General features: G+C 38.1%; 1 protein-coding gene across 2 annotated transcripts in view; it reads left to right on the plus strand.

Annotated features, from left to right (window-relative positions):
• The window catches only part of LCLAT1 (lysocardiolipin acyltransferase 1), a 94230-nt gene that overhangs the window by 47776 nt on the left and 27629 nt on the right, over positions 1-18825 (plus strand). The window lies entirely within an intron of this gene.

Consider the following 18825-nt stretch of genomic DNA (forward strand, 5'->3'; position numbering starts at 1 on the left):
ACATAGCCCTTTAGAATTTACAAAGCACTTTTTTATATTTTATCTCAAGAAATGAGACACTATATTTTTACACTAAGTTGACCCCATGCACTAAAATGTTTTATTATGTATTCCTTAGAAATATGAGAGATATCTTTATAAAAACAAAACTTTTTCACTCCCCCCTTTTTGGAATAGGCAGAAAATGATATACACGGTTAAACTGTCATTTTATTTTTAAATGTTTTTCAAAGCAGCAAAACTGTCTTGAAAGTATCTTACTTATACTATAATTATGCTACAGTTCTTTGTAGCTTAAAAATATTTTTACATTCATTATTACAGTCCAACAAATGATTCCGGTTGGTAGGAAGGCAGTAATGCTACCTCCATTTTATAGTTAAATAGAACTGGCATCTGGGGTGGGTAATACATTTTTATAGGTCAGGGATGGAACCCCACTCTTCAGCTTCCTAGTTTGCGGCCCATACTACTGCCTACCTCACATTTGCTTCTTCTAGAGCCTTGTCTATTGAAGGGCCTGTGGGGACAAGGTGATTCCATTGCTGATATTACACCTACCACCCATTTAAATGTTTATGTTTTGATATTTTTATGTGTAAAAAAATTGTACATTTCATTATAGCTGCAGATTTATATATTTATATATTCATACACACGTACATATAAATAGCACACATATTAATGTATTTGAAAAAGGAACTATCCAGAAACATGCTGAAGTGTTATTAACTTTACAAGAATAATTCTAAGCCAGAGTCACCTAGCAGAAGGAAAATCTTGTTTGCACGTTTCTGCTTTCCACTCTGATTTCTAGTAAATCATATGTATAATGGTGACATCTGTGACAAATTATCACCTTCATCTGGTAATTGCTTCCTTGTCACAAAACTGCTTGTTCCTAACATGAAAGGCCTTGAAACATTATGTAAGAATTAAGTTCTGTCTTCTTTCCCTAAATGGCAATGTTGTTTCGTTAGGGCTTAATGTGCTTTAAGATACTAAGTATAACCTCAGTTAACAAACCCTGCCAGGATGAGACATCTGTACAATGAAGTACCCATGATTTTAAAGAAATATAGCCAATCCAAAATTACAGTACAGACTGAAAATGTCGTCCCCATTAGTCTGGCTTGCTTTTGGAATTCTGTGTTTATAGTATGAAATGGCCTCATGTGCTTGACGGCTGTGTGGTGTGTGAGAGCGAGTGTCCATCTACCCGTAGAGGCGCACGGAGAAGGCAGCTCTATGCCTGTGGAAGGCACGGGGAGGCCCAGAGACATTTGAGCAGTGATGCTGTTTTTATTTTTTCTTCTTTTTTTTTAATGTGGTACCACTTATTGTGACTTACAGTTCAGACTCCTCATTCGACAAAATGTTTTTTATTTCTTTACATAATCTGATATTTCATAGTATTTAGTGGTTTCATTAAAGGTATTTCTGACATCATGGCACACATTCATCTGCTGGCTTTCTCTCTTAACACAAGTATGCTGTTGGAACACATCTTTGCTAATAAAGATCTTTCTAAATGTAGGCAGGGCAATTGAAGATTATTTTATAGTGGATAAGGATATATCTGTAGTTCTGAAATCTGGGGAATATTTTAGTAGCAAACTGATTTATAACTTTGGGGGATGTGTGTCACTTAGTCATCACTCAGGGTACTAGTCAACAACCACAGTGTGTAATTTCCTGCCAGAGCTGGCAACTGATTTCCCCCCTTCTCTGTATCAGTAAAAAAGACAAACACAGTCAGATGATTTCATTTGCTTCCATTAGAAAAGTGGAATGGGACCTATATACAGTAATAATGATAGAAATAATAAGGATGATGATGATGATGATTATAGTGATGGCAGTTAACATGTATTGAGTATTTGCTAAGTACCAGGCATTATGCTGAGTGTTCTGTCAATTAATCCTCACAACAACCCTCCATATGGTAGTTCCCACTATTAATATTTAATTTGTAGGCAAAATTAAAGCAGAGGCTGAGTGAAGAAGCTCGTCAGAGTTATTGGCATATGGTTTGTCTGAGTAGCCACGCTCTTTCTACTGTAATGTGGTGCCTTTCATATTTGTAGTATGGTTTAGTTAATAAAGGACCTTTTCGATAATAGTGATCTGGATGGTTTTCTTCAAGAAAGACTTCTAAAAAGAAAGAACAAGGAGGCTAAATGGCCAGATCATGGAGGGATGGTGATCACAAGGGAGGTGGTTATGATGCTGCCTGAGATGACAGGGTGAGCTGGCACCAGGTGGGGAGTGGAGGCAGCTCTACTTTAGGCGGGGGTTTGGGGAAGGACTGGTGTCAAGTGAACTGAAAGAAAAAGTTTCATCAAGAATGAGGGGTAAAGAGGCTCTTAGAGGTCACCCAGGCCAGAGCATCCTTTTAGAAGAGGAACCTGACTCAGAAAGGGCCCAGCACAACTTCCTGACCTTTAAGCCCCTGAGATCTGCTTCTGATCATTTGAAATAGAATTGTACACCTGAAACCTGTATAATTTTATTAACCAATGTCACCCCAATGAATCAATAAAAATTTATAGAAAAGAAATTTTTTTAAAAAAGAAGCTTGCTCTTAAAACAAGTGACCATATAAGTAAATACTATATACTAATGGAATCCTGGAGACCACGCACTGAAACCAGTTACCAATAAATAACATCTTTACTGCTCACACATGTAACTGAATTCAGTGTTGCTGACATCCCATAGTCAGCACAAATGGGAAAATGAGAGGTTTATGACACCAAGAAGTTAAGGATAAAAAGTCTTACTAGGAAGCACTGAATGAGAAAAAATATAAAACAAGGAAACTAGTTTCTGTGCCTCTGTTTAGAATATATTTTATCAAGATGAAGAGCATTTAGGAAATCCACACTTATCCTGAAATATAAAACCCATTATATAACTTTATATACAGATGTGTTGTTCCTGGAATAATAACTGCAAAAGTTTACTTCACCCCCTCCCCCTGCCCCCAAGGACCAGTACCTTGATTTCTGTCATTAGTGTACTTCCTTTATACTTTTACTAGATCATAGCCATCTTAAGGTTATGGAATGCCCTGCACGTAATAGAGACTCAATCGGTATTAGTTGAATATTATTTTCTTTTATCTGAAAAGTAAGATAAGCATAGTGTCCTAGATCAATTTTTGTCATGGATGATTTATTTCATATGTACCTCTAATCATAGGGCATTTCAATATGTAATTATATAATTTTTCTCCAGTAGATTAACCCAAACCCAAAAGAAGTTGTTAACTTAGAGAAAAGAGGCTATTATATGAGAACGTTTTTGTTTTTGTTTTTGTTTTTTTCACATTTAATAATAAACTTTTATCAGTTTATTTTGTTATATTCCACATATAAGTGAGATCATTTGGTACTTGTCCTTCTCTGACTGGCTTAACTTAGCATAATACTCTCTAGTTCCTTCCATTGCTGTGCCAACGGCCAAAAGGTCCTTCCTCTTCACAGCCGCATAGTACTCCATGGTGTAAATGTGCCACAGCTTTTTTATCCACTCACCTACTGATGGGTACTTGGGCTGTTTCCAAATCTTAGCTATTGCGAATTGTGCTACTATGAACATAGGGGCGCATAAGTTCTTTGCGATTGGTGTTTGGGGTTCCTTAAGATATATTCCCAGATATGGGATCACTGGGTCAAATGGCAGGTCAATTTTTAATCTTTTGAGGAAACTCCATACTGTTTTCATAGTGGCCGCACCAGTCTGCATTCCCACCAGCAGTGTACTAGGGCTCCCTTTTCTCCACACTCTCACCAGCACTTGTAGTTCGTTGACTTGTTGATGGCAGCCATTCTGACAGGTGTGAAGTGATATCTCATTGTGGTTTTAATTTGCATCTCTCTGATGATTAGTGACGTTGAGCATTTTTTCATATGTCTCTTAGCCATTTGTATGTCCTCTTTGGAGAAGTGTCTATTTAGGTCCATTGCCCATTTGTTAATTGGATTGTTTGTCTTCCTTTTGTTAAGTTGTATAACTTCCTCATATATTTTGGATATTAACCCTTTATCCAATGTGTCATAGGCAAATATGTTCTCCCATACAGTGGGCTTCCTTTTCGTTTTGTTGATGGTTTCCTTTGCTGTGCAGAAGCTTTTTATTTTGATGAAATTCCATTTATTTATTTTCTCCTTAGTTTCTCTTGCCCTGGGAGATGTATCAGCAAACATATTGCTGTGACAGATGTCTGAGATTTTACTGCCTATGTTTTCCTCTAGGTTTTTTATGGTTTCATGCCTTACATTTAAGTCTTTTATCCATTTTGAATTTACATTTGTGTATGGTGTAAGTTGGTGGTCCAGTTTCATTTTTTTGCATGTGCCTGTCCAATTTTCCCAGCACCATTTATTGAAGACTGTCTTTACTCCATTGTATGTTCTTGCCTCCTTTGTCACAAAAATTAGTTATATTTATTTCATCTCTGGTGCTTCATCATTTTTAGGAATAATAGCTTTATTCTTCCTTGATTTTAGACAAATAATGATTTGGTCCAACCATTATTTGGTTTTACTGTTTTGTAAGCCAATTACTGAGTTGTAAATGTTCAATAATTACTTTCACCATTAGGCGGCACAAGTGTGCTCATTTGAACAACTTGAATTAGGTTTAACTAGTTGGAGGTAAGGATGAAACTTATCATATTTGTTTGAAGGTATGTCTTGTTTAAGATTGACCTTGCCTTCAAGAACTTTACCATCTTCATGGATTGATAATAATACACATGGAAAAATTAAAAAATAAAAGAACATAATTATACGCTACGTTTTATGGTATATAACATATAAATATGCTGAATAATTACAGGAGTGTTCAGTAAAAGAGATCATGTAGTGTTGAAATACTCAGATAAGGCTTTTTCAAGAAGTTGAATTTTCCTTGGACCTTAGAGACTTTATGTGATTGGATATGCAGAAAAAACAAGCATGGCTAAGAGCAGAAAAGAGTATAAGAAAGAGCACAGAATTTGGGCCGTTGTGGAGCTGAGTAGTCAGCTAGGCAAAACCAATCTCGTTGAACTGAAGACTTGTGTTGTAGAGTAACAGACAATATGTAAGAAGGTTGTGTGGAGCATTATTGAAAAACTTAATTCCTGCCCCCAAATAGTCATGTTTTCAGTTTATCCATTTCCAGATCAAGTCACTCAAGCAAATCAGCTCATGTGTTAAGACTCTAAAACATCATATGGATCTGTTTAAGTTTTGGGTTTGAAATAAATAAAATGTTTTTTAATTCAAAGTAGAACAATCCATATTTAGTTCAGATGCCTCAATTCTAAATGTGAAGGAATGAGGATACTGTCTTTCCACTAATCTAGGGAATACAGGGTTAACCATTCAAGAAAAAATAAATTTCCACTAGATAATTTGGATCAGCACACCTGATCAAACCTCCCCATCCTATATCCAGGGGAGACAGAGTTGCTGACTTAACATCCACACTACGGCTGCAGTATCTGATCGTTCTGTCTTTGGCTCCCTTATTTTGTTCTATAGTAGTTCTTATCTGCTCTGAGAAAGTTGGCGATTGTGTAAGAAGGAAGCGCAGTATGCTGATCATAGACAGCTCAGTCTTCAGCAGCGTGGTTAGACCAATTAATTTCTTGATCTTTTTGCTTTGTACAAACTACCTACTGATAATCCAGTCTGTCACTTGCCTAAAGTGACTATATATAGTGGGAGTAGAGATGGCCAGCAGCCTCCACTCTCTATGGCTCACAGTGCACTTATCTTAGTTTGTGAGCCTCCCCCAAGATTGCATTTCGAAGATCGTTTCTAACAGCCAGCATGTTCTAGGATGCCAGGAAGGAAGGCAGACAAACTTGAAATATTGGGTGCACTAAATGCCATGTACTCTGACCTTTTCATGTGACTTTTTATTGCTGGAGACTATTTATGAAATAGGATAAGACCTTTCCCTTATGTTAAAAAATGTAATTGTACAGTAGATCTTTGACATTTGCTAGAATATTTTCTGAGACCTTTTACATTTCCCCACATTTGCAGATATCTTTGTAGCATAGCAGTTGACTCCCTTTTGAGGCCATTTTACAAAGAATGAAGCCTTTCTCTGTCTATGGTGATGAAGAGAATACAACAAAACCTAAATGTAATCTGGATACTGATCAGTGGGAAAGCGTACAGATCAACTAAGTGACTGGGTTCCACGCATCACGAAGCAGAAATGATTCACATTTGCTTTAGCAGAATTATGCAGAACCATATGTCAAAGACCTTTGGAGTCACTCACATTGAATTTTTTAATGCCATTGTACTGCTTTAGATCATAAAAGGCATTTATATTAGTTTTTCTTTGTGTTCATTTTAGTTAATTCTCCACCTTTTTTCTCTCATAGCAAAAAAATCTGATATACTCCCTTAAGACAGATCTTGTCTTTGTGTTTAATAAAAAAAATCATGGCAGCCTTAATGAAAATGATCGAAGCCCTATATTCTGTACATTAAAACATCTAGCATTTACCAAGTACCTACCATGTGGCAGGCCTTGAGCTGTCACATGTTTCTTTCCCCCGTTCCTGCAGTAGACTCGCCCAGGACCAGCCTCAGACCTGCTGAGTCACAGCCTGGGGGTGGGCTCACAGGTACCCCATAGCCACTTCCATAGAGTCTGCTTAGCTCTCGTCTCTGCGCCAGGTGGTGGTTTGTACCACGTTGCACTCGCTTTAGCAACTTTCCCAGGGTCACATGCTGCTAAGTAGAGGCACCATGGCTTAAACCCAGATCTGTTTGATGCCAAGGCCATGTTTTTCACACTATGTAATAAGGTAACAGTTTCCTATTCTAGATACTACAAGAATGTCACCTTTGTAGATTGTTTTTTCCCCTTTCTTTCCAAGATTTCTCCCTGGTGTTCTTGGCTGTACTGTACATTTTGTTTAAATGGAAAAGTACATCAAGGATATGGTAAGCTTCTCTTTTATTTCTCTGGATTCTATATTTACCAGCTTCTCCTCCATTTCTCTAATCCTTAAAGTAAGACAAAAATTTAAAAAATCACCAAACTATCTGTCCTTTCAGATTTTGGTTCTGTTTTTCCCCCCCACCAACTCTCAGAAAAAAAGTAGCCTGACAACTTGATTTTCTCATGCTAGCTCACTTCCTACAAAAAGGGATGTTTAATTTGTAGTATAAAAATCATATTTATTGTTTAAAAAATTGTAAAATTAATTAGAAAGAAGAAAAAGGCATTTATAGTCTTGTCAATCACTTCTCACAAATATCCAGTGCCTGCCTTGTGACATACAGTTTTCCTGTGTTTTTATATAGATCAAACAAAGCTGGGGTCAAATTGTATATTTGTCTTTATAAAGTTTTTTTAACTTACTATAATGTACACATTTTCTTGCTATCCTTACATAATTTTTATAAGTGTGATATATTGTACACATGGTAGTCTGTCAGGTAGGGGGACTGCTGTTTATTTAATCCTCTGTTGTTCAAAATTAAAATTGTTTCCAGTTTTCCACCCTTATAAATAATACCAAAGTATGCATGAATCTTTGTAATTATTTCCTCAGGATATATTTCTAAGCCTAATTACGGAGTCAAAGGATATACTTTTTTAAAGGTTTTTTTTTAAAATGTTAGCCTTATGCTCTGCCTTGTTTCGTTCGGTCACAGATTGTATTGATATTGCCTTGGAAGCATCTCTCAGAGACATTCCACCTTCCCCTGTTTCCACAGTGGCCACACAGATGGGATCTCATTGCTTCTTTTCACTCTTCCTGGCTTTTTGATTGGCCTGCCTCTGCTAATCCATACTACAGACAGTTAACAGTCAGTCTTCATAAAGTACCACTCTACTCATATTATTTGTTCAGAAAATGTTCCTTGGGCACATATGTTGTTTGGCTTGGTGAAATACCAAGACACAGCCCATTCCCTTGAGTAGCATAAGATTTAGGAAACATAATTAGAATGCAATGTCATAAGAGATCTGAATAGAAAGTAACTTGAGGACATAAAGAAAGGTTAGTTTATCTTTACCTAAATTGACACTGAAGAGGTAGCATATAAGTAGAAAATTAAAGAATAATTAGGTATTTTCCATGGAGGAAAGGCATTTAAATATGTTCATTACTTCCATACTCCTTGGTCAAGACTTTCTATAATATGGTTCCAATCTACTTTTTAAATTGTACCACTCAGAACCCCCTTCAAGCAGAGGGAACCAACCTATTTGAATTAATTCACTATTCCTTACTGCCTTATGCTTTCTGAATTTTGTCTGGTTATGCCTGTGAAGTCTAAAACCTGCAGTGCTTTGCTGTTTTCTTTAAACTCCAAATACTGTTCTTCTTTTCATGGTCTTTTAAGAGTTCACTCTTGTTTTCCCCAGCTGGCAGTCATCTGGACTGAATATCTTTTTCCTCTCTACTGGGACTTAGCACAGTAGACCTAATATTAATAACTGTCTTAATACATGTTACATTTTACCTTTTTAATAGGACAGCAAGGCCATGTTGCCCAGCCCATCAAAAGCAAGGATTTTATTTTATCTTATTTTCCTCTTAGCAACATTGGCACTGTTGATTCTTCTGAAATACACTCTCCCGTTAGCTTCTCATTTTTTCCCCTACATCTCTGGTTCACTTCTCGACTCTTTTGTAGCTTCTTTGTACCTCTGTCTCTTCACTGTCTGTGTTCCTCAAAAGGCTCTCCTAGGTTCCTTTGTTACCCTCACTCCACACCTTCTCTCTGGGCCATGTCTTTCAGTTTGGTGGCTTAAATGATCATCCATATGCTCATGACTCCAAAGTTTAAATCATTAGTCCAAAGCCCTTTCTTAGTGCAAAGCCGTACATGTGACCTTCACCACTTGGAGTTGCAGGTACTTCAACTTCAGTACGTTCAAAATTGAGCTTGTCATTAAGCCTTTTCCTCCTATAATGCCCATACCCACCGAATTGTGGTAAATGTTTCCCTGGTTTATTAGTGTTTCTACCCAGTGAGTTTCAGATTCCAAGGTAGTACTGATGCACAGTCATTGCAGCCTGTGCCTCTCTACCACTTGACTTCAGTGGGAGAGAAATCTTGTCCTGGGGCTATCAACTATTTCTCTAACATCAGCCACTGTAATAAGTGCCCACTAGTGTGAAAGGTAGGCCTGGGTGATAACGAATGAATGTCTTATGGCACCATTAATAAAAAATTCTCAAGATATATGTTCTTCTATTGGTTATAAGATTATCGTTTTCATAGGTGAGTAAGAATTATATACTTGTATTTTACTCATTCAAAAAGCTTTCTGTGCTTAAATATTGATGTTCTGTCATAATGTTTATATTATTTTCTTGAGCAACATGTTGAAAAATGTTGATAACTAACACAATATATGCTTATTTTAAAATCTCAGAATTGTGGTGGAAGAAGCTTTGTAAGTAAAATTTGTGGTATTGCCTTTGAGTGACAACTTTCTGTGGACTGTATACTGGCTATAAAGAATATTGTTACATAACATTAAAGTGTTCTGTAAAATGTTACCCTCTAAAGACAAAAGTGAGAGAGGTGACACAGCAGAGAATGCCAGTAGCTCTGCCGCCACAGTGTTAATTCACTGAGTGGCAGCTACGCACTAAATCTTTATGTCCTTGTAATGTTGCTTTGAAGCAAAATATAAGAGTTTCAGTGTGTATGCAAAATGTATGTAACAATATACTTTAGCTTCCTGTTCACATGAAAATCAAAACTTACTCTCACTGAGATGTTGGCCCGAATCTAAATCCTGCGGATCCTTGAATCCAGAAATTCATTTTAACAGGAGCTTATGCTTGCCTTTTGGTTTTCTCTAGTATACAGTTTCATTGTGCATATATTATATTTCTTTTTTGGGTTTGTCCAAGAAAGCTTTACCTTGTTTCTCCTCTATTCTGGGCATGTGTCCATTTCATTATTTATAAAGGTTGTGCCTTCTCTCTTTTGGCTTTATAGAGTTTTTTCTTCCTTATTCAAAATATCTGTTCTGTATTTTTTTTCCGTTGCTAGGACCTTTTCTCATTTTCTTTCTTTCTTTTTTTTTTTTTAATTAAATTGATGTTTGTTTTGTGTATTGTAAGGGTATAGTTTAAACAATACTGACCTTGCTGGTATGTGCGTGTGTGTGTTGTGTGTGTGTGTGTGTGTGTGCACGCCTATGTGTGTTCACATGCAAACCAAGTTCATGTGTCTTCACTTTTTAAAAATATATTCTGATAAAAAAAAATCAGTCCCACAAGAACATGAAACCAAATACAGAAATTGTTTACTTATTAATGTTGAAAATTGTTTGAACAGTTTTCTAAAATGAATCACTTTCTCCACATTATTTTGCATAATTATATTTTATATAAAATATTATAAAATAATAGAAAGTTATATGTATATATTATATAATGTTATCCTATGTATTTTATGACATAGGCAGCCTACACTTATCATGTGGTTGCTGAAAGCACCCAAACTCACTTTGTCATAGAGTCTGGGCTGAGCAAAAGATACCCTGGTACAGTTACCATAGCTGGCTGCTCTGTACCGCATGAAGCACAGGATGTTGAAAGGGCGTTAGTGACTTTCCAGTTCACCTGCTTTTCCCTAGCACAGCTATGCAGGAGAGGAAGGCATACCTGCCCTCATTGGCTTCTATTCCCTGCACAGAAAGTATTACAATGGACCACATGGAGCAAATTCCAAGTATTCTACTTGGTAAGAATATTGCCTTGGAGAAGCTGTAAGAGCATGCGTAAAGCATACATAAACACACACCATGCCTATTTTAGTGTATTTGTTTTGTGACAATTATAACTTAAAGCAAATTCTTTTCATTGTGGCTTAGTCATGTTTTTCATAGGGGGTGATAATTGAAAGAGAAGTTAAAGTAATATAACCACTAACTTATATTTATTTCTCAGTCTTTGTTTTGTAAAGCACCTTTTCCAGTTAGAGTCTCATTTGAATGGAATAAACTGACAGTAATCTACAATGTGTTGGATTCTTTTTATCCTAATATTTTACGTGAAAAAAATTGCTGTCTTAAATTTGACAGCAAGCATCATGTTTGTGCTCTTCTTTGTCTTTTTTATTCTCTGTTGTTCGTGCTACATGTCTGTCTGTGGTGACTAAATTACTTTCTTAATAAGTTTTTGGCTACTGTAAACATCTGTCTGTGATTCCTTTTTATTATATATTACACATTTTAAAAGACTACAAAACATGAGGATTTTTAGACTTTTAAACAACCAGCCTTTGATACTATGAGGGTGCTACACAATTTCTTAGAGGCTAAATGTGAGGAATTTGTGTTGAGAATTATTTGCTGTTTCTACAGGTTAATAGCTGCTTTCTTTGAAGTGATAGATTTTTATCTGCCAAAATTGTCTTTGGATTAATTTTGCATTGTATAAATGTAGTCTGAAAGTAGTTTGGGTTCCATGTAGAAACTTTGACAGAACTTTCGAGAATGTTTAAAGTTTAAAAACCCTGTATTTATAGTTTATGTATGATTTACATCTTCCTGTTTCCTTATGGATTTGAGATGGCCTTTGGCAGAAGATAAAATAGGGAGAACTTGACTCACAGTACCAGAGTCAGGAATTAAAGTACGTTTGCCTAGGGCTTTATTATCCAAGCTACGGGGAGCTGAGTAGTCAAACATTAGCCTTAGCAGTGACCTTCTTAGACTTCAAGGTCTGCCTATATTTTACTCATTGCATTAAGTTCTTGGTGATTTACAATAGTAATGGGCTAATTGATAACAGAAGAGGAAGTGTTAGTCAATGCCTTTCCTAGGCACAGTTAGCACTACTCTTGGGTAGCAGATCTGAACTCTTCCGATTTTTGCATCCTGCTCTTAGATGTCATTCTTATGAAAGATCTTCCACTTGGCCATGATATGCTTCCACTCAGGAGAGGAACTTGATACTGTTGCTGTGATTACATGGAAAGTACAGGAAGTCCTCACTTAACGTTGCCAGTAGATGCTTGGAACTGTGGCAAAAAGATATATAACAAACCAATTTTACCATAGGCTAAAAACAAGGCTATAAACAAAGGTTAAGTTCCAACAGCCTCTTATCAATGTCATAATGAAATAACAAACAAAATGACATTATTCGAGGACCTGCTGTACTTGGAACATTTTTTTCTGGGTCATAAGACTTACTTTCATCTAGAACAGAATTTTAACAGCCACAATAAGTTCCTAATAGTAAACCCAAACAAAGTTTTCAAATTTTTGTTAAAGAAATTATTAATAACCTTTTTGATCAGTAAAAACATCATATGTTGGTTCCAATTTTAGTTCTTTTAGTAATTCAAGTAGATTGTAGATACCTCTTATGTTACTAAATCAGTCATAATGAAGGCTATTTTAATTCAGAGGCTCCTTGACTTTTGATGAGGTTGTGTCCCAATAAACTCATTGTAAGTTGAAAATACTATAAGTTGAAAATGCATTTACCTACTGAACATCATAGCTTAGCCTAGCCTGCCTTAAACATGCTCAAAACACCAAGATTAGCCTATAGCTGGGAAAAATTATCTAACACAAAGCCTATTTTATAATAAAGTGTTGAATATCTTATGTGTTTATTATGCTTATCACTTTTACACCCATCATAAAGTAAAACTTGTAAATTGAACCACCTCAGGGATGGACATTGGTAAGAACTGAAATTAGGAAAGACTTGATAGGAAACACTGAATTCTGTTTAGATTTGACAGATGAAGAGAATTTAGGCAGAGAGAAACATAAAAAGTTTGTCCTGTACATATTATCATTAAAATTGTGCTTATTAAAGGTGTTTATATTTAAATATTCTAAAGAAAATGTCTTTTTTTATAAATGCATATAATCTGAATCTTAGGTAAGGCCTATATGTTTTATGGTTAAATCTGTGCAATCAAGGCATGCTGGTGGCAGCATCAGAATAAAAATGTACGATGAACCCATCCCTATGTCCACATTGGTCAAGTACCACAGAAACAGTACCCGAGTTCACGGTCGAGAAAGGTTGTAGTGAATGGCAGAGTAAGGAGGAGAGTATAAGGGGAGAGTGAATTAGATCTTGAGGAAGAGTAGGATTTGATTTGGTAAATTGGGAAAGTACCATCCATGTTGGAAATCCAACAATGGAGATGGGCCTGATTGGAGCCCAGAGTTCCTCTTTTCAAGTGGTAAGACCTACAGTTGGAGAGGTAGTCATAGCTGTCATCAAGTTTCATCTAACAAAGTAGGGAAAAGGGAATCAGAAATAGTGAGAGTGGTGAAGATGGTATTCATGACCCTATAGACACCGGGCCTGGTGAGTGAACTGTTCCCTGCTCAGTGTTCTAAGAGTAGATCATCTTCCTCAGCAGTTTACTACTTTGTTCTCAGATAAAATAAGATCTGTTGGCTTTATCATCACCATAGTCATCCCAAAATAATCTTCTTTTGAGATTTCTGCATTAATTATGTTCAGGTCAGAGGAAGACTCAGTAAAAGTAATTGCATCTCATGTTTTTTTAGATCTCTTAATCTGCAAGTGAGGTGTTTGCAGACTGTGTAATGGCGTATAGTAGGAAAGAGTATGACTCATCCTAATTACGAAGCTTTTTCCTAGGAGAGAGTCCTTGGAAAAATGTCTTATTCCTGTTTTTACAAATGGCTTTGAGACTAAAAATAATCTTGCCTTTTCTGTATATGGCTGTAAATATGGTCATAATTTTATATTTGCAAATTTTGATTTGACGTGAATTAATCTCTTTCAGCAGTATTGGCCTGTTTGCAAGGTCAGATACTCATGGACTTCATGAATTTGTTCTTTAAAACATCAGCAATGTATCTGAAATGGAAGAGTCACTGGGTGCAGCAACTGCATTGTATTTGTTGACCTTACAGAGAATTAGGTTCACAGGAATGGGCATGCCAGTAGCCAGATTGGAGTGGAGCGAAGACTGGTGTGAATAAATAGAGCTAGAAAGTGTAGATGATTCCTGCAGGGAATTTGCTGATCCAGTACTGGAGAGACTTCAAGTAGTCAGTAGAAGGAAGCCACCTCGGGAATGACTAGGGGAGGTGAGTATTTTTAAAGGCTGAGCAAATCCAATAGAGGGAAAAGCTGAAAGTGAAATGGATTAACGATGGAGCAGATTTTCTGAGAAATTCGGAGGGGATAGAAACAAACTTAAGGAATTCCTCATTTTCTAAGGTAAGGCTGGACATGAATACATGTTTTGGTTTGGGGCGTAGGTAATGAGAAATGAAGGATTCTTTGACTGGAAGACTGTTCTCTCTGTCATATCAGAGGTTATGTACCCTGATGATGGTGGGATGGGGAGAAGACTAGTAGATCAGTGAGAGTTTGGAATAGTTGCTGTGGAAATGAGAAAAGGAAGGTGATAAAAACAAGTAACAGCATTTCTGAGCTCTCTGGCCTCAGGCCCAGTCTGACTCCCACCTCAGCTTTAAGCTCCATGCAGAGTGGTGGCTTGTATCGCCTGCACACTCCCCTTCCTCCTGCCTTTGGTCAGATCCGCCTGTTCTTTCATGCCCAGCTCAGGTACATTATTTCTTGATCTGGCCAGCCAGAAATGCTTTCAGTTCCCTCCAGTCTTCTACAGCAGTTGAACTGCTCTCAAGTGTCACATAATTTGCAAATCTGTTTTATCTTCCTTCCTAGATTGTAGTTCCCTGTGGGGCAAGAATCATGGTTTGTCAGTGTCTGTGTTTCTGTTTCCTTTCTTTGCCTAGGGCAGTGCTGCTATATTCAATAAGTATTGATTGAATAAATTAGTGAATGAAGCAAGTCCACTACAACCAAACTGGGTAAGAGAGGACAGACCTCTATAGGAAGGTCAGGTTTGTCAGGATTCTTTATCAGGTCATTAACCCACAGTCATCAACTTCAGAGTATTATTTTGTGTATATATTTAACTTCCCTTTGACAATAGCAGGGAAATATAATGTATCTGTAGATGATAACTCTTACTTGGTGGCTCATGTTTTTTTGTTATTCGGCTTATTTGTATTCTCCTAGACGTGAAGAGCTCACACCAAGCACAATTTCTATTGTGTCCAACTTTTTTTAATTATGCAGCTTTTATGTTGGCTTTTCTAATGCTAAAGGAGCTAATGTACCACTCACCCAAAGATTAGACTTCCTTTCCAAATTCCTTTTTAGTTTCTCACTCAGTGACTCATTGTGCTGTGCTGAAGGAACTTTGGGTACCAACGTGAGCATCATGCTGCTGGCCCCACAAGGTTTGGCTTGGAGAGGAAAATTCATGATGAAAACAACAAAGGCAGCAATTACAGAAAATGGCAATGTTCAACTTAGCAAAGCATGATGGAGCATGCCTGAGATTCTTAGCTTTATGAAGCCTTGATTCCCATTGTCTAGGAGCACATAACGTTTCCATAAATTGAAGATTGCTGTTCTTTTATAAAGGTCATCCTCTTTTACATCACTTCGGGGTTTTTAATAATTCAGATATTTGTATTCTGCTCACCATTTTTCTGCCCTATGAACTAGTTCATTTTATTTATCCTCTAACTATTTACTTGGCATTTTTATCGAAAGTGTTGACTGACACAAATTTAAGATATGGCTAAATTAGCCAACAGATATAACTAGCTATTTATTGGATATTAATTAGAAGGATATTATTGTGGCTTATTGTTAAAATAAAACTCAGTATTTAGATCTTAATTTGCATTACAGAACTTTGTTTTGTGTTACTCATTTGAGGAGCTAAACCAAAAGTTTCTCAAATGCTTCTAAATGCCTCTTTTGCCATTTTGGACATAGCGATACAGATAGCCGTCATTAACTCAAATTCAGTTTCTGCAAACTCCAAGGTCATGGGCTTCGTTGTTTCACTGAAGCACAATAGAGTCATCTTCCGCGTCTCCACTACAATAGCAGCTTATCCTCTGACTGCCATTGCCGTACCCAGGGCCTAGAGAGCACTTACTGAATATTTTCCTTGTCAGTGATGCTGATCCATCCACTTCTACCCAGTTTATCCCACACCAACCCCAGTGGTTTCTGGAAAGATATTACTAAAACATAGTTTCACCTTGGGGAAGGGGGTTCAGGACAGATAAAACACTTAAATTCTAGGTTTGTCTACTGAAATTGTCCAAAGTAGGACAGTATATTATCAAGTGGAGTGAATAAAATGTAGAGGAAAAGAGGAAAAGGAGCCCTCCAAGCAAACCGCCATCATTTCTGTGGCATTTCTGCCTATGCTATTGAATCTCCACTCATTGCCTGCCTCAGGTTCCTGTGTACTGGTATATATATAAAATAATTTCTGTAGGGGAAAAAAATGGTAAAATCCTGAGTGACTTTTTCAAACAAAACACCATAGATGTAGGGATATTTGAAATGGGCAAGAAGATGAGAGAAAAAGGGTAACTACTAGTTGTAGCCATTTTCTCCATGAAGCTTTGTGATGCTGTCAGCCAGAAACAGTTTCTCCTTTCCCTAGATTCCTGTAGCAGTAATGTGCTTCTGTTGAGACCCCTCAGTTTGTGTTGTAGTTGCATTCATGGGCCTCACTCTTCTGCACCGTTAGCCTGTTGGCTACCCTGCTCTTGCTTTTCCAGCTCTCATTACATGTAGCTAAACATCGCTTTGCCGTTGCAGTTGTCAATTTTTCTGCTTAGCCAGTTCATATGTAGAATGGTTTCAGTAACGTTAGAGAGGACTTCTTGGTGATGTCAATGAATGCATTCAAGGTATGTTTTATAGGAATAGATGCCACAGTCTTAAAGAAGGCAGAGAGACTTTGTAATAGCTAAGTTACAATATTTATAGAAAAAATATAGGGTACGATAAGAACTAATCTCAATCATCGGATGGGTCATTCCTCAAACAGCCGCCGCTGTGTTGGCCATCCTACCGGCCTTACTACCTTTATTAAAACATAACCGTAGCCTAACCGCATGCTTCTGCCCTGTTGCCCTCAGTGAAAGTTGTTCATTGTTAAACCTTATTACTTTTTGATCTTCGTAATTCACCTTTGACTTATATACTGTGGAGTTGAAAAAAATTCCTGATTTTTTGGAGCTTTTTTATCTAATAACTGCAACTTTTACCCCTGTCAGGCAGCAACCAACCCTTCTCTCCATCTGCCTCAGCCCTCATTTCACAGGAGAGAGGAGCCGACCCTTGGCTCAGCCTTCCAGGCCATCCCTGGTTAGCCATGCTCTTGGGCAACTTCACCGTCCACATGGCAACACATTTAGCCCAGCTCCTTGCTCTCCCCATCACCCATGCCACTTCATGCTTTGAATTTTGTCTCCTGGCCTGTCTCCCTGTTATCAAACATCTCATTCTCTGACTGCCGTCGCTATATTGCAGCTGTCAGTACATCATTTCCCTTACAGCTGTTCTTTACTCTCCTTGAGACCTTTCTCCTTCATTGTCCCGTTCGTTTCCTCCCTTCACCGTCCTCCCGCCCCTCTCCCCCCCAGTTATTCTCTGTGGCCCACCCTGTACTCACTTATTTTAATCCTCATGCAAGGGTATTTGTTTCTGATTTTAGAGAGAGGGGCAGGGGCAGGGGCAAAGAAGGAGGGAGAGGGGGAGGGGGGCATTGATCGGTTGCCCTCCATAAGCGCCCCACGAGAGGTCGAACCCGCAACTGCGCCCTGACCGGAAACCAAACTGGTAGCCTTTTGGTGCACATAGTGAGGCTCCAGTCAGCTGAGCCACACCAGCCAGAGCAGCGGCCCATCCTTCACATCCATCTCCTGTCAGCATCCTCAACACCTTAGCCCTGTTCCTGCACCTGGCAGAGGTCTTGCGTCTTGCCAGCTGCTGCCTCGTCTATACTTGCACTGGCTTTGAGCTCTGCTGGAGAAAATCCCCCAAACCATGCAGATCACTGCCAAAACCAATCCTTGGTTGCTGTATTATTGATCTAGGGCTGCTCAGCAAATTACCACAAACTGAGTGGCTAAAAACAATAGGAATTTATTCTTTCACAGTCTGGCATTTAGAAGCCTGAAATCAAGGTGTCAGTAGCCACATTCCCTCTGAAATCTCTCGAAAAGAATCTTTCCCCAACTCTTCTAGCTTCTAGCGGTTGCCAGCAATCCTTGGCATTCTTTGGCTTGTGGTAACATAACTCCAGTCTCCGTGCCTGCATCTTCACGTGGCCTTCCTCCCTGTGTCTCCCCTCTTCTTGTAAGGATACTACTCATACTGTATTTAGGGCCCACCCTAATCTAGTACAACCTCATAACTTAACCTACACCTGCAAAGACCCTGTTTCCAAATGAGATCACATTCTGAAGTTCCAGTGGACATGAATTTAAGGCAGGGGGTGACACACTTTTCAATCCAGTGTAGTTGCTGATCTCCAAAGGACCCTCACCTGGCCAGTGTGGCTTAGTGGTTGAGTGTCGGCTCATGAACCAATAGGACATTGTTTCTATTCCCAGTCAGGGCACATGCCTGGTTGCAAGCTCTATCCCCAGTAAGAGCGCATGTAGGAGGCTGATCCATGTTTCTCTGTCATCGATGTTCCTGTATCTCTATCCCTCTCCCTTCCTCTCTCTCTAAAATAAAAACTTTTTTTTTCCAAAAGGACCCTCAATGCCCACTCTGCTTTAAGCCTCCCTGCCCATCCTCGGCACTTGAGCCCTCCAAACCTGTTTCTTTTACAAAGAAATCAGACACCATCAAACCAGAACCCCCTTCCCTTTCTTCAGAACTTCAGATTTCCTGAGTCTGCAGTCATTATTTCTTCCTGTAGTAATGAAAGGGATCCTCCTCCTGTCAAAAATTTCCTTTTTCTC

This window comes from Miniopterus natalensis, chromosome 13 (assembly GCF_054644295.1).
Source record: "Miniopterus natalensis isolate mMinNat1 chromosome 13, mMinNat1.hap1, whole genome shotgun sequence".
Taxonomy (NCBI): Eukaryota; Metazoa; Chordata; class Mammalia; order Chiroptera; family Miniopteridae; genus Miniopterus; species Miniopterus natalensis.